This window comes from Diabrotica undecimpunctata, chromosome 9 (genome assembly GCF_040954645.1).
Source record: "Diabrotica undecimpunctata isolate CICGRU chromosome 9, icDiaUnde3, whole genome shotgun sequence".
NCBI lineage: Eukaryota > Metazoa > Arthropoda > Insecta > Coleoptera > Chrysomelidae > Diabrotica > Diabrotica undecimpunctata.
The window spans coordinates 28,092,961-28,099,921 of NC_092811.1; positions in this window are offsets into that span (position 1 = coordinate 28,092,961).

The window sequence follows — 6,961 nt, forward strand, 5'->3', positions numbered from 1 at the left end:
CAAGCTGTAAACACTCTTAAGCAAATCCCTTCCTACTAGCTCTTGACAAGAAATCCTTAATCCACTTTACATCCATGATCTCTTTTAATGTATTTCCTGAAAAGAGGAATGTCTTCTTAACAAATTGTCCTACCATTTATGTGTGTATGCCATATCTATATCCACTTTCAATAATACAATCAACCAAAGATTTACACAAATCCATACATACACGTATTACTACCCTTACATAATAAAATACGTATATTACTTTTCCATTATACTCTAAGGGCACGTCCTTTAATGGGGTCAAAAACACAACACACAACATAACCAATAAATACACTAAAAAATAACTAGCACACAACACAACCAACAAACTCAATGAAAAGTGAATGCCCTCGATATAAGAATGATCTTAAGAGTCGCTTAATCAATACACAAGGATGGGGGCAGATTAGTTTTCTGTGGTTTTCCAATCTCATTGTACAACAATCTCCTAGGTGAGGATTTAGCCATAGCCAACCTCCACGTTTTTGGTATAGAGAGACCAATAGTTTTAAAAGGAATCGTTTGTTCCCATGGAACTTAGATTTGGAGGCAAGCTTGGACCAAGAAGAAGAACAACTCACGTAAGCACAACTGGAGTTTATGGATCCAATCTCGAACGGAGATCCCACAGCTTGAAGAGGGACAGAGCCTATAGCGAGGTTTCATAAAGAAATTCCATCCATTGAAAAAATTCACAATAGCCATTAGGTCTCAGATTAAATAATTATACTAATAACTGTTAATATTTGCCTATTTGGTTGGGTTTTACATTTCACGATTGAGAATTATCTTTGTGTAAGTATTTAAATTTTATATGAAACCTCAAAACTAAGAGAATGCTCTGGTGTATATAGGACTGTGAGGAAACAGGAATTACACCGATTTTTTCATTCTCAACTCATTGATTAGCATGTCGTGCGTTATTGTAGGACATACTTTGAAGAGAACAAGTCGTTCCGCTGGTGTAACTAACCTCCTTGCTCTGACAATTTCACATTGTATTTCTATTTGGCCATGATTCCTCATAAAATCATTCACCATTTTTCTTAATGACTAAGTATATATATATATATATATATATATATATATATATATATATATATATATATGCGATTATTAGATAATCTAAAAGAAAATATTATATTTCTGGGTTGAATTTTATTTCCCAGTGGGAGACAGTAGTCTTCTAAATTTGGTAGTCTAGAAATTTAGTGTTTTCTAATGCATTAAAAATAATTGTCTGTTCTTTGGAGGGGAATTTCAGTTTAGACGTGCTGAAGAAAATGTTTGTCATCATCATCATCAGTGGCGTTACAGCTCTTTATGAGCCAAAGCCTTCTTCAGAACAATCCTCCATTCGCCCCTGTCTCTGGCAACTCTTCTCCATGCTCTAATTCCGATAGACTTCAAATCATTTTCTAGGTTGTCTTGGTACCTAAGTCTCGGTCTTCCTCTTCTTCGTTGTCCGATCGGCCCTCTTCGGTCAAAAACTTTTCTGACTATGGCATCTTCCTCTCGTCTGATTACACGACCTATCCATCTGAGGCGTGCTACCTTAATGAATTTTACAACGTCAGGTTCTCCAAATCTTCTATACAACTCAAAATTGTAACACCTGCGCCACAAACCTTATTCTTTTATGCCTCCATATATTCGTCTTAGTATTTTTCGCTCAAAACGTTTGAGCAATTCTTGGTCATTCTGTGTTAGTGTCCAAGTTTCTGAACCATATGTTAGCACTGGTCTTATTAGTGTTTTGTATACAGTCAGTTTAATTTTTCTATGCATTTTTGAGGCCATCTGCCTTCTTAAGCCATAGTAACACTTATTGGCGAGCACTATTCTTCTTTTGATTTCTTCACTGACGTTGTTATCTTTGGTTAGCAGCGACCCTAAGTATATGAAGGTGTCAAAACCTTCCAGTTCTAGGTCATCAATTATTATTCGTGTAGGTGTCGGGTTGCTTGACCTAGTGCAACACATATATTTGGTCTTTTGAACATTTATATTTAGTCCCATTCTGTGTGCAGATGCTCTTAACGACCGAAATGCTTCAGTCAGAGATTCTGTGGACCTACCTATGATGTCTATGTCATAAGAAAATGTTTGTGAGGAGTTTATTTGACTTTGATGTTTTTGAGTTGTAGAACTGTTTCTTGATTTCATATTTGATTTCATTTTGATCAATATTACGTGAAAAGTAAATCCAACTTTGCACATGTGCTAAAACAGGTATATGGGCCTTTAAACTTTAAATCTCAACAAGACCGCCCAAATATAGTGACCGATAATGTTGGGCCTGACGATTAGTGTGATTGCATACTTGTTGGTCGACAAAAATAGTTCATGCCCCGATTCGACAGGTTGGGTATGGGGAAGTCGGCCATCGGGACGTCACGGTTGTACAACCAAATCGGTCGGCTCGACCGTCGGGTACAACTATTTTTGTTGGTGGCCCAACGTTGTCGGTCACGACAGTTGTGTGGTCTTGTCGAGACGTGTGTAGGCCGTTTTAGTAATAAGTTGACAATTCATGATTTAAATTAACTCGTTAATATTAAAAATCGATTATTACTATAGATTACTATAGAATAAGACTCCGCTCTGTAGTATTTATATCAATATTTCTGATATCTTATACTTTAAAATTTATCAACCATTAGTACTTATCTATATGCACCTACAGCAAATAAATTTATCCATATCGTTTCTAAATTCACTAAATTATTCGTATTTTTTCATTATACACGTGCAACTGTGAATTAGGGTCCACACTGTATGTTCCTTGCTCTCACTTTATTAATTGATAACGATTATGTGACATAGGGGCATTAGTAGAGATACGTTGACGTTTTCAGTTAGCCGTGATGCTGAAAAAGTATCGAGTTGCCGTCCAAGAGAAACCGAATATCATCATCATTTCCTCCATGTCGAGAAACAAAATCGTAAACTGCACGTCAGAATTTATAGCTGTCGTTTCACGTCTTACTACTAGACGATGTTCGGTGATCTTTTATGTTGAAGGTGAAGACACTCGATTAATTTTTCTATGGTACAAGAGATGGCTATTATCAGATTAAGATTTTTTGCGTTGTTCGTGACTTAATTCCGACAGTGTAAGTTATGGGGTTATTGCCCATGTGGTATTTTATTTCAAGGCGTTGAAAATATTATGCTGATTACAAAAAAATAATCCTATCGGTTTGTCTTAATTTTATATCTTACACACTGCTCTCTGAAACAGTTGAATGTACATTTTCTTAAATTGTACAGCCTTATTTTTCCTTAGCATAAGTGTTCGTTCATTTTCTGTGATTTTGCTTACAGAAAAAAATGTATTTCACACATACTTATGTCTATGATGTTCACTTTCCAAATCAATTAAATATTTACAATTTTGCAAAATATTGATATAATTTCTATACACTTAATGACAAATGAATGAATGGAAAACAAAAATATTTTACACGCGTGTAAAGCAGTTAAAAGTACCACTACGAAAGAAGGATGCCATTGTTCCAAAAATACAAAATGTTTTCTTCAAGATTTAAAAAACTTTAAAAGTTTAAAAAAAAAAAACATAAGAAAAGACAGCACATTAGAAGACTCCACAAAACGTGTTTTAATGTGTTTTTTATGTAGAAAGAAAATTGCTTGGCAAATATACTTACAAAATAAAACAACATAACAGAAAACTATGCAGAATATAAAAAATATAGCAGATTATAGTAAATTTGAAAATGATTGATAGCACAAATTTTATTGCACGTGAGATACAACCAATATAAAATCCTAAAACAGTGACAGATTTTGTAAAATAAAATATTCGGCATTATTCTGAAAATGATATAAGTACGTACTCTCTCCTTCCATTAACAGAGGTTGGCGACCACATTTCTAAAAGTTTCTCTGTCTTTTGCAACGTAGAATAATTCGTTTACAGTCATGTTTTCCCAGTCTCGAATATTTGTTAGCCATGACTTTCTCTTTCTACCTATTCCCTTTTTGCCATCGACATCGACAGTATGTGTCCAAGGTATGCAGTCTTGCGTACTTTCACGTAATCTCTATAGGTACAAAATATTTATAATTTCCAAAAAGAAGAGGGTCAATTTATAAGCCCTCACCTTTCTTAGAACTTACTTACTTACTTAGTCCTAAGCCTTTCTACCGTTAGGTGTAAGGCTGGTGGAGTTAAGTTTTGCACTGTTGTCTCCATGCTTTCCGGTCTTGTGTTAGATTTCGTGCACTTTCCCATGGCAATCCTTTCTTCTCAACTTCTTTTCTGATTTCGTCTACCCACCTGACTCTTGGTCTTCCTCGTTTGTTTTTCCCTTGCACTCTCGTTTCAAACACTCGTTTTGTTAATCTTTCATTCGACATTCCGACATTCTACACACGTGCTTGAACTATCTTAGTTGCCCCTCTACTATTTTTTCGTTTATTGGTTCTAGTTTTAGGTTTTGTCTGATTGTTTCGTTTCGTATTTTGTCTGTCCTCTTTCTGTTTGTTATTTTCCTCAGGAACCTCATTTCCATAGCATTGACTCGAGATTTTTGTCTCCCAGTCAATGTCAATGACTCGCTATTATACATGATTATAGGTCTAACTACTGATTTAACGACAGCCGTTTTTACCTTCTCCGGTATTTCTTTTTTCCCCAAAAATGTTGTTTTCATAGTGTTAAATAAGCTTCCTGTTCATCCCATTCTCTCATTTATTTCCATGTCTTGTTTATCGTTTGATTCAATTATTACTCCTAGGTATTTAAAATGTTCCACTTGTTCTAGTTGTTTTCGGTTTAATTGTATTGCATGTGTCTTTCTCTTATTTGAAATTATCATTGTTTTTGTTTTCTCTGTATTTATTTTCATATTTATGTTTGACAGTTCTTCTTCTAGAATTTCAAGGTTGTTCTGTAGGTCTTCTCTGTTTTCTGCTATCAAAACCATGTCGTCTGCAAATAGAAGCTCTGATAGTTGAGTCTGTTTCATTTGCCAGTATCCTAATGTTAGTTTTCTCATTCTTCTCTTGGCTTTCTTTATTGCTTCATCCAGTACCACTGAGAACAGCAGTGGGCTCAACACGCATCCCTGTTTGACGCCTTGACTTGTAGTAAATTCTTCGGAGTCCTCGGTGTTGGTTCTCACCGTATCTACCTTTCTTAGAAAGGATTAAAATTTCAAGCGGCAGAACGTGTTTTGTAGATTGTGAATCATTTTAGTTAATATTAAAAGGTTGTGTTCGTAAATTTTAGTGATCATAACACGCAGAATTGTTAGTTCTATAATAACAATCGATATTAATAAGTGAACTTGTGTAGTAAAAATGTTCGAAACGTCTAATTTTACTCTTGTGAAATTAAAATGTCATTTAACCGTGCCAATGAAAACTTTAGTGTTAAATGTACATGATGCTCTTCTACATTAACATTTTACAAGTTCTATTCGGAGTATCGTTTCTACATGGTCAGCTTTGATCGGAGTTGGAGAATCAACTATTTATAGACTTTTAAAGCAACGGAAGAGTAGAAGTATTAAAGAAACAACTAAAACGACAACAGGGAGAAAAACCATTCCTATAGACGATACTGTGAAACAATTGATTCGAAGAAAAGTTCATTCATTTTATTTGCAAAACAAGATACCTAATGTGGATAAACTTTTAGTAGACATTAATGAAGACAAATCTTTGCCTAACATTAAAAGAGATAGAATACCTAATGTGGTTTAGGATTCGTTTATGAGAATAACAATAGAACATCTGCGCTCCTAAAGAACTAAGAAATTATTTGTCGGAGGGGAAATTTAAGAATTTAAGGGAAATTCGAAAATTGCAAAAATATTTTTATATTAGATGAAACATGGATAAATGAAGGGTATTTTGTAAAAAAAGTTTAGCAAGATAAACTAGTTACAAATGCTCGTCAAGCATTTATAGGTTTGTCTACGGACACAAAATTTCCAAATAGTAAAGGTCGCCGTTTAATTATCACTCATATTGGAGTAGATAAAGGATTTGTTGATGAAGGCTTGCTAGATTTTATTTTAAATTCTAGGTACGAACGACTACCATGAAGAAATGACTGCTGATATTTTTGAGGGATATTTCAGTTAAATGAAAGATTTATTACCGACCAATTTTGATACAGTCATGGATAATGCCAGTTACCATTCAAGATTAAAGGAACCGTTAGCTAAGACTAGATGGAGAAAGCAAGAACTCTGGGATTGGCTAATAAGCAAAGAAATAGTAGTGCGAGCAGAAGGTTTACTCAAATTGAGTTATTGCAGCTATGCAAACAACATTCACCAAAATTTAAAAAGTATAGTGTAGATGAAATAGCAAAAGAACATGGAGTTAAAGTGTTGCAATTACCACCTTATCACTGTGAACTTAACCCCATAGAACTAATCTGGGCTCAAATGAAGCGATATGTCCCGAAAAATAATACAATATTTAAACTTCAAGGTGTTCGTCAACTATTATCTGACACCATATCAAAAATTTTATCTATAAATTAGCAAAAAGCTATAATACGTATCATAGCAGAGGAAGAAATATTCTGGAAACTCAATGTTATATTAATAGAGGAAATAATAGAACCAATTATTATTTCAACTCATCATCCATCCACCCATTATCAACTGTATGTAATTATGAGTTTATATTACTAATTCTAAGTTTATACGACGCTAGTACCCGAAATATATTTAGTATTAAATTGGAAGGAAATGTCCTAAACCAATATTTAGTATTTTTAAAAAATTGGGTACGTAATATTGAAAGTTGTGCACTGTGCCATTATGTTAAGCATATCCCACAAATGCTCTATAGGGTTAAGGTCGGGTGAGCAAGCAGGCAACTCCAGAATAGAGATATCTTCTGCTTCAAGGCAGTTTGTAGTCACTCTGCTGGTATGGGGAGGTAC